The sequence below is a fragment of the Euphorbia lathyris genome, chromosome 1, assembly GCF_963576675.1.
Source record: "Euphorbia lathyris chromosome 1, ddEupLath1.1, whole genome shotgun sequence".
Classification (NCBI taxonomy): Eukaryota; Viridiplantae; Streptophyta; class Magnoliopsida; order Malpighiales; family Euphorbiaceae; genus Euphorbia; species Euphorbia lathyris.
In genome coordinates this window covers 71,612,178-71,622,625 of record NC_088910.1, presented here as the reverse complement: position 1 = coordinate 71,622,625, position 10,448 = coordinate 71,612,178, and the positions used below count along the sequence as shown (strand labels likewise).

The 10,448-nt window shown below is 33.7% G+C and overlaps 1 non-coding gene across 1 annotated transcript; it reads right to left on the bottom strand.

Moving 5' to 3' along the window:
* Positions 1 to 3,298: 3,298 nt before the first annotated feature.
* LOC136215884 (small nucleolar RNA R71) lies at positions 3,299 to 3,405 on the bottom strand. Its single transcript, XR_010682887.1, has one exon. It is a non-coding gene; the product is annotated as a small nucleolar RNA R71 (small nucleolar RNA).
* Positions 3,406 to 10,448: the final 7,043 nt, after the last annotated feature.

Sequence of the window (10,448 nt, the reverse complement as noted above, 5' to 3'; positions counted from 1 at the left end):
GAAGTTATTTGATCGGACTGATTGACTCGAATTGATCGGACCAGATGATATAACAAATAAATAAATAATATATATATATATATTATATTTATATTTATAACAATTATAATAATAAGGGTATTTCAAATCTCAACAATAAACTTATTTCAAAACAATATGCATTTGAAGCTTCAAAAGAAATGTTTTTCTATAAAAAAAAACACGATTATCGTAGGCATAAAGAATCATGAACTTCTTTCAAAAGTTTTTTACTTTTTAATTTTAAGGAAGTGTATATTTGAAACTTTTTAGTTTTTATGTTTTGGTTAGTTTTTACCTTTTTATTGTTTAGTCATTGTATTGAAAAAAAAAGAAGTTAATTTCTATTAAAAAAAGTTAAAAACGTGGGTCTATATAGCAGTTTTCAGCCGGATTGACGGGTCCTAGTTCAACCCGGGTCTTTCCGGTTTGTTGAGAGAGAAGTAAGGACCAGATTCTTAGCCGATTCTCAATTCGACCGGTGGAACTGGTCGGTCCAGTTCGAGCCTGATAACATTGTTGTTAATGGTTAACAAGTCGCACAATTTAACATTTTTTAAGAAACATAATTTTGTTTGCCCATAAAAATAAAATTTTATTTTTAAGTTTATTTAAATAAAAAAAATATATAATTGTTTAACGCCTTTGGTGATTGGTGTACGAGTGTGTAGTAATTTTGTGGAAAAACTACAAAACGTAAATTAGATCTAACCTCTAATCAAAAGATTGCGTAAAAGACTTAAAGGACATGAAAAAAACCTAAAGTTCGTAGTTGAATCTAGAAGACTGATTATAACTATACTGAAAATAATGTCAACAAAGGTAAAAATGAATAAGATTGAAAAATGAATAACGAGGGGACTAGAGCTAGAACTTACAAATGGAAAGTTGAATAAAAAGTAAATTAACTAAAGTTGTAGATGTAGCTAAAGTCCATTTGGAGAATTGTATGAATTCTGCTTAGTTTATGTGTTTGATTGATTGATTGGTTGTGTCTTGCTCCTTCAATTTCTTTCTTCTTTATACCATTTCTTCCTCTTGAGCCAATAAACGTTGATTCTCACTTCCTTTCATGTAGTAACTACCCACGTTCTTGGTAAGTTCCAGTCAGTCCAAGAAGTTCTATAACCGCCCTAAGTAGATCTAGTTGCCAGCCAGTAAGATCCGTAACTGTCTACTATACCACCTTCTTTCCCACTTCCTTCTTTTAGCGGCATACTTTCTGTTAAGCCCAAAATATACCTAAAATATCATCAATATTTACCTCAGTTTTGCTATGAATTCGTGCTGATTATATCTATTTAGCATACTGTTACGTCCGAATATGTTTCTTTCATGCAAGGTACCTAAATATTTGGTAAAATCCAAATAGGAATGAAAAGAGGTCAGAAACGAAGGAAAAACCCTACAAATGGAGTCAAAGACGACGAAAATCAAACGCACCGAAACGAAGACGAGGAACGAAGTCAGAGACAAGACAAACATCCCGTGTCGCGATCGAGATTCCCCATTCACGGTCGCGACACGCGTCGCCCAGCTCTTCCTCCTTTGCGTTCTGAACACTTAAAACTGCTTCCCTATTCACGGCTGAGAATTTCCATTCTCGGTAACTTCAGATTTTCAGGCAGCACAATTTACACATGTCCGATTTCAAAGATACGCGTCCGTTCGATTGGATAGAAACGTCTCTTCACAGCAGACACATCCGCTAGACTCGACTCTTCAACAACCATAAATAGGAGTTGATTTTAGAGTTGAAGATATATTGAAGAAAAGATTTAGTACATAATTTATGTAGGAATTCTGAGTCAAAAACGATTCAGAGTTAGAAGTTTAATTTTGTAAAAACAATCTGATGTACACACATTGTTTACCAACTAATTACAAACACAGTATCAATTAGATTTAGATTAAGATCAGTTAAATATTAGTTTACATTTTGGTAGTAGAAGTACCCGTCTCAATTCCGAAGATTCAGCGAGAAGATTAAGTAGAGGATTCGACCCACGAGCCTGACAAACTCTAACGAGGTATGAGGAAAGGATTGACGACCCGGAACTCTCATGTCGTTTGAATGCTTCCATGCTTTTTATTCTCTGTAAACTTGTATCAAATTCATACTTCATCTAATAAAGTTCATGCAATTCAATAAATTTTTATGTAGCACTTCTGAGAATGATCGAGAATTAATTTGGTTAAGGTAGCAATCTATACCGACCGTAGGAAGATTGTCTGTGGTTCAAAGCCTTTTAATTGAAGGAGTTTACGTTATTGCATTTTCATAGTTTATACAAAGTTCAAAGTTGTTTTTTTTGCTTAATGCAAACGAATACAATTATTATCTTATTTTAAACACTAAACGTTTCTGTTTCGTAATTCATATTCAAAACAGAATTGATTTCTAACATTCTACATATTCTAGCCTAATTCTTATTCTATCAATTTCAAAACCAATTTCAAATAACGATTATCTATTTCTATAAACCTTAAATCGTATTTAAATTGCACTTAAATAAGTTTTTGTTGAAAAACGTTCCCTGTGGGATCGATATTTTTTTATTACTACAAGCAAAACCGTGCACTTGCGGAAATCGCTCAACAAGTTTTTGGCGTCGTTGCCGGGGAACGCCAAATTTTTTAACAAAATTTTATATTTTTCGTGTTTTATTTCGAATCTGGGTTTATACAACTTTTATATTTTATTTATTTTTATTTACTAAGATATTTATTTTTCAAATTCTGTTTTGAAGGTAGTTTCGGTTCGTGCGAAAATTTCAAGTTCATGCGCAGTTCTCGAAGTTCAGGCATTGCACCAAACCCAATTGAACCAGAAATTGAAAAGACAATTAAAAAGAAAAAGAGAGACAAGAAAAATAAAGAAAAAACAAAATTCAGAATCACATCCAAAAAATATGGCAACACTTATGGATTACGCTAGGCTAGGAGTAGCCGGTGTAACAAATAGCATAGTTAGACCCCAAATAAACGCACACCAATTTGAAATTAAGCCAACTTTGCTTAATATATTGCAAAATAATGTACCATTTTATGGGTTACCTAACGAAAATCCTAACACCCACTTGACAAATTTCTTAGAAATTTACAACACTTTTAAAATAACAGATGTGACCGCCGAAGCAATCAAACTTCGCCTCTTTCCTTTCACTTTGAAGGATAGAGCCAAAGAGTTGTTAACTTCTATGTCAGGCGCAACATTTGAAACTTGGGACCAACTACCCAAGCATTTTTGTCAAAATATTTTCCTTTAGCAAAAACCGCAAGAGTCATAAAAGAGTTAACATCTTTTTCTCAAAATGATAATGAAACTCTTTATGAGGCGTGGGAACGTTTTAAAGAACTTCAACGTTTATGCCCACACCACCAATTGCCTGATGCACTTCTAATGAAAACATTTTATAATGGATTAAATCCTACAACTAGAGGTTCATTAGATGTTATGTCGGGAGGATTATTTATGAAGAAAACAGCAGCCAAAATAAGAGAACTTTTGGAGGAAATGGCAATCAACAGCAGTATGTGGCCCGCGGAACATGGACACATACCGGTGGCGAAACCATCATCCTCAAACACATCGTCAGTTAAAGGTATAGTGAATCTTGATCCAGTCGCAATGTTACAAGCTCAATTTTTTGCTTTATCGCACAAAATTGATAGGTTTATGGTACCATGCGATGCCAATGGTAATCTAGTCCAAACGGATGTGGATTATGAAGGTATGAGCGAGGTCGAACAGGTAAATTTTGTCCAAGGGCAAAACCATACTAATAATCCTTATTCTAGTACTTATAATTCTGGATGGAGGAATCATCCTACCTTTAATTGGAAAGATAATAATAATAATGCAAATGCTAATCAAAATCATACCAACAATTATCAAAATCAATCAAGAGATACGATTAGCACTTTATCTTCTAAAATCGACAAATTTATAGATGCTATCGGTGAAAAAATAAGTAATCACGACGATGGTTTTAAACGGATCGAAAATAAATTCGACCAGCTTATTAAAAACCACTCATCTAGCATCCATAATTTGGAGGTTCAAATTGGACAAATTGCTAAATCAATTCCATCCCGAAAAGAGGGAAGTCTTCCCAGCCATACAGAAGAAAATCTGAAAGAGCATGTAAAGGCTATCACTCTTCGTTCAGGAAAAAATTACTTAGGTCCGGAAATGCCCGAAGACTCAACTTTACAAGGAACTGATTTACCAAAATCCAAAGAAGATACATTAAGTGCAAAAAGTTCACCAATTGACTCAAGTACAAAAGCATTTGTACCCAAACCACCTTTTCCACACAAAGTCCGAAATAAGGACTATGACAAACAGCTTTTAACATTTTTGGACAAACTTAAAAATTTGCATATTAATTTGACGTTTATTTATGCGATTACGCAAATTCCTAACTATGGTAAGTTCTTAAAAGATTTAATTTCAAAGAAGATTAGTTGGGAATGAATTTCATCCATTTCACTAACTGAGGACTGTAGTTCAATAGTGTCAAGAAATTTGCCCACCAAACTCAAAGATCCCGGATGTTTTACTATTCCGTGTAAATTGGGAGATATTGAATTCCCAAGTTGTCTTTGTGATTTAGGAGCGAGTATAAACTTAATGTTGTTGTCTATTTTTAATAAGTTAGGTTTAGAAGAAGATATTAAACGTACCAATATGGTTTTGCAATTAGCGGATCAAACCACTAAGAGACCATATGGTATAATTGAGGACGTTTTAGTTAAAGTTGACAAATTTATTTTTCCCACCGATTTTGTTATATTAGACTTTGCATATGACGTTAATTGTCCGCTAATTTTTGGTAGACCGTTTATGAACACGGGACATGCATTAGTCGATGTGTCGGAAGGAAAAGTAGTTTTAAGGATAGGAGAAGATAAGATCGAGTTTAATATGAACAAAGCGATGAAATATCCTATGGAGGAATTCGCTTGTATGAAACTAGACTTGGTTGAAGAATGTGTCAATGACATTGTTCAAAAAGAAGAAATAATAGAACCTATAATGGGAGAAGAATTAGAAGATAAGGACCTAGAGCCTTTGATTCGAGAAGATGGACCAATTCCGCCTTCAATTGTAATACCCCCTAAATTAGAACTTAAAGAGTTACCAAACCATTTGAGGTACGCTTTCTTAGGCGAAGGCGATTCCCTACCTATAATTATCTCTAACAAGTTAATTAATGATCAAAAAGAAAAATTGAAAGAAGTTGTTAGAAATAGGATAGGAAGTATGGGATGGCAAATTTCAGACTTGAAAGGAATTAATCCTAGTATTGTAATGCACAGAATTCACTTAGAAGAAGATAAGCCACCTAAAGCGGATAGGCAAAGACGCTTAAATCCGAACATGAAAGAATTAGTAAAAAATGAGATTACTAAACTTTTAGATAATGGAATCATTTATCCTATCTCGGATAGTGAATGGGTTAGTCCAATCCATTGTGTACCTAAAAAGGGAGGCATAACTGTTGTAAGGAATGAAGAAGGTGAATTAATACCTACGCGAACCACCACCGGTTGGAGGGTTTATATAGATTATAGGAACCTAAATAAAGCAACTAGGAAAGATCATTTTCCTCTACCTTTCATCGATCAAATGATCGAAAGGATAGCTGGTCATGCTTTTTATTGTTTTCTCGATGGTTGTTCTGGATTCTTTCAAATTTATATTTACCCGGATGACCAAGATAAAACAACCTTCACATGTCCTTATGGAACCTTTGCATATAGGAGAATGCCCTTTGGTCTATGTAATGCACCAGCAACATTTCAACGTTGCATGACTGCAATTTTTAACGATTTCATTGAAGATATCATGGAAGTTTTTATGGATGATTTTTCAGTTTATGGAGATTCTTTTGATGCATGTTTAGGAAACTTAGATAAAGTATTGTCTATGGATGATTTTTCAGTTTATGGAGATTCTTTTGATGCATGTTTAGGAAACTTAGATAAAGTATTGTCTAGATGTGAAGAGACGAATTTAGTCTTAAACTGGGAGAAATGTCATTTCATGGTTGACGAGGTAATTGTTTTAGGTCATAAAATATCTGAAAAAGGATTAGAAGTGGATAGAGCAAAAACTTCAGTGATAGATAAATTACCCCCTCCAACTATTGTTAAGGGAGTAAGATCATTTTTAGGACATGCAGGTTTTTACAGACGATTTATAAAAAACTTTTCTGTGATATCCAAACCACTTACTAATTTGCTCATGAAAGATTCAATCTTTGATTTTAATAAAGATTGTGTTAAAGCTTTTGAAACATTGAAAGCAGCTTTAGTCAGTGCACCCATAATTGTTAAACCCGATTGGGATTTACCTTTTGAAATCATGTGTGATGCAAGTGACTTAGCCGTAGGATGTGTTTTAGGTCAAAGGAAGGATAAGAAACTTTATGTTATTTATTATGCCAGTCACACACTGTCCGGTGCACAGTTAAATTATACCACAACCGAAAAAGAAATACTAGCGATAGTTTTTGCATGTGATAAGTTTAGGTCGTATCTACTAGGATCTAAAGTTATTATATATACCGATCACGCAGCTTTAAGGTATCTATTTGCTAAAAAAGATGCAAAATCGCGTTTGATTAGATGAGTTTTGTTATTACAAGAATTTGATATAGAAATTAAAGACAAAAAGGGAGTAGAAAACCTTGTCGCCGATCATCTATCAAGACTTGAAGATGAAAACGGTCCTATCGGTGAAACTATCGGTATACGAGATGATTTCCCTGATGAATATTTCTATCAGATAAAAAGTGTCATGTCACCATGGTGTGCGGATATAGCCAATTATCTCGCAGCTAACGTTGTTCCAGAAGGGTTAAGTTTCCATCAAAGGAAAAAATTATTTTCCGATATTAAATAGTATTTTTGGGAAGATCCTTTCTTGTTCAAAACTTGTGGTGATGGTATGATTAGGAGATGCGTTAGCGAAAATGAATACGGGTCTATAATGTTAGAATGCCATTCAATCTCTTATGGAGGGCATAACGACGTTAGTAAAACAGTTGCTAGGATATTAGAATGTGGATTCTTTTGGCCTACGTTGTTTAAGGACGTTCGTTCGTTTATTATTAGTTGTGACAAATGTCAAAGAACCGGGAATTTAGGAAGGAAAGATGAGATGCCTCTCACGAACATGTTAGAAGTTGAAGTCTTCGACGTGTGGGGGATAGATTTCATGGGACCTTTTCCCCATTCTTTTGGTAAAACTTATATTTTAGTAGCCGTAGATTATGTTTCAAAGTGGGTTGAAGCAATTGCAACCCCGACGAATGATGCTAAGGTTGTTGTTAAGTTTCTTGATGATATATTTTGTAGATTTGGATGTCCTAGAGTCATGATAAGTGATAGAGGTACCCATTTCATAAACCAAAGTTTTGAATCGCTTATGAGGAAATATGGAGTACACCACCGCATATCTACACCATACCATCCTAAATCGAATGGTAAAGCGGAGATATCGAATAGAGAACTCAAGTGGATTCTAGAGAAAACAGTTTCGTCTTCAAGAAGAGACTGGTCTTGCAAACTTAACAATGCGTTATGGGCATACCGTACTGCATTTAAAACACCTATATGAATGACACCATATCGACTTGTGTATGGAAAAACTTGTCATTTACTAGTAGAATTAGAGCATAAAGATTATTGGGCTATTAGAGCACTTAATTATGATTTGCAAACAGCAGGACAGAAGCGTTTGTTCGACTTAAACGAGTTGGATGAATTGCGCCATTTATCCTACGAAAATACGAAAATATATAAAGAGAAAGTGAAAAAATGGCACGATGCCAAAATTAAAGTCAAAAGCTTTAATGTTGGAGATAGGGTGTTACTATTTAATTCTCGACTCAGATTGTTTCCATGAAAACTTAAGTCTAGGTGGACAGGACCATTTTTAGTCATTAAAACTTTTGACTATGGATCCTTAGAACTTGAAGGACTTAATGGAGTTCGTTTTAAAGTTAATGGTAATAGATGTAAAATTTACTATGAAAACGCTCCAAATAAGGAAATTAAGTTTGTAACAAAATTCAATGAAGATTAATTCATTAATTTTCATAAATTTTCTTTAGTTTTTGTTCAAATTTTAGGTTTAGTTTTTGTTTTGTTTTGTTTTGTTTCATTTCTTTTTACACATCTCATTTTATTTTTAATTTTTAGATAGGTTTATATCAAGTTTTAAATCAATGAAAAATTATTTCAGTGATGTTTTTAATCAATTTTCAGAAATTAATGTATATTAGAGAAATTCAGGAATCTCAGTTGAGATTTTCGGATTCTCAGTTGAGATTCAGCAGTTTCAGTTTGTCTCAGGAAGGTAGGGAATTTTTCTGAACTTACCGAGATTATGGAATCTCAATTGAGAATTCAGGGTTCCAAAAATTTTAAGGGAAAGGAAGAAAAGAATTTTTTCTGATCTTACCGAGAATTTGAGATCGACGATTAGGGGTTTCGATGCTTGATTTCTAAAAGGAAATCAGCGTGTCGCCACCGAACCATTCACGGTCGCGACACGGGCGTATTTTAGACATATATCCTTTCTTTTCTCCTTCAGTTCATGCACCATTGCTGAAAAATTTGAAAAATTGAGTTTCTTCATGTTCAAATGGTGTGAATTTGTACCTTTTTAATCCCAAAAGATGCATTGATTCAACCTGAATTCATTATAAATAATTTCAAATGTTCAGATTTTTGTTACTTCATTTTCTATTCATCTCTATCAGACAAAAATCTGATATTCTTTTCAATTACATATTCAAACACCATTTTCTAAAGTTACAGAAACTCTTTCTAATCAAAACCATGACTACAAAAAATAAATCTTCCAGGAAGATTGTTGCTGCATGCAATAAGCGTATTGATTTCTCCAAACGCTATTACCGATTTCGTTATGCTATATTTGTAGGAATGTTGTACATGGATGAGTTCTTGAATGATGAACTCGGTATCATCGATGATATGAATCGCTATTTAGAGAATTTAGGCTAGACGAAGTTCGCCCACATGAAGTTTCCAATAATCGGAGATTGGATTCTTGAATTCTTATGTACAGTACGCTTCATGAATAAGCGTCGGGTTCGTCTTAGTTTTCGTAAAGATGGCGAAACTTTCACCTTCGGTTACCCTGAATTGCATGCCTGGTTTGGTTTCCCACCACGAGACACTTCACATCACCATCCTGGCAGAGATATGACATCCAGAGACATCTGGAGGATGTTAACAGGATTCTGGCGTTTCAATCCAAGTCTCGCCTACAACAAGTGCATCCACTCCAATTCAATGCTTTATTTGCACAAGTTCCTGTGTCATAGTTTGTTTGGACGAACTGGCAGCAGTAAGGTCCAAGACACAGACTTATATGTCCTAGGCGACATTTTTCAAAGTAACACCGTAAATTCTTCCAAAATATTGATGGAAGGTTTGATTGTCGCTTCTCGTTCTAAAGATAAAACGATTGGATATGGGAATATTATTTGTGGCATAATACTGGGAGCAAAAGGAGCAACCTCTGTTCCTTAGACTGGTGCAGAACCCTTTCCAATAATGGATTATGAGTATCTAGAGAACGAGGGTCTTTTGAAATGTATTTTTAGGGTTGGCCCAAGGTTTCTTTCTGCGGAAGAGAGACAAATCTTCGTGCAAGCGAAGATTGACCGTTATAGGGCCATGCGTATCCCGATTCAACGGGATGAGTATTTAGTTTAATTTATTTAGGTTTTCTTTGTTTGTAAATAGTTTGTATTTAGGTTTTATTTTCTTTGTATATATGTTTTGTTAATTATGTAAATATGTGTTATGAAATAAAATTTCAGTTCTTTCTTAATTTCGTTCTGATTTATTTCTGTTCCAATTTTTATATGATTATCAATACATCTGTATGAAATCCATTTAATATTAATGAATTATAATGTATAACATGATAATGCATTTTCATCAAATCATTAAGGTTACTTTTTATAATGAACTTATATGATCTTTTATGATGATTATCACATATATCAATTTGAACTTATTAACAATAATTTCATTCATTTATGAATCTGTATCATAATTCATCAATTTGTTTCAGTTCTAATGTTTAAGTTTTAAACATGAATTAATCCCTACATGAACTTACATTAATTACATTGTAGATGATTCATTTAACTTATATGCTTTAATGCACATTGATTGTTCATTAACTCTAATTATAAGGCATTAATGTTTCATTATTCTCCAGTTAATAAGGACAAACCTTTGGTTTTCCTTGTATTTAATGTTTTTAATTTTGTGATTTTAAGTACAGGTACATATTTAATTAGTTTCAGGACATAATTACTCAAAAATTACGCAAAAAGGAGTTATTGTGCGCAGTGGATATGTAATTCTCGGTAGGT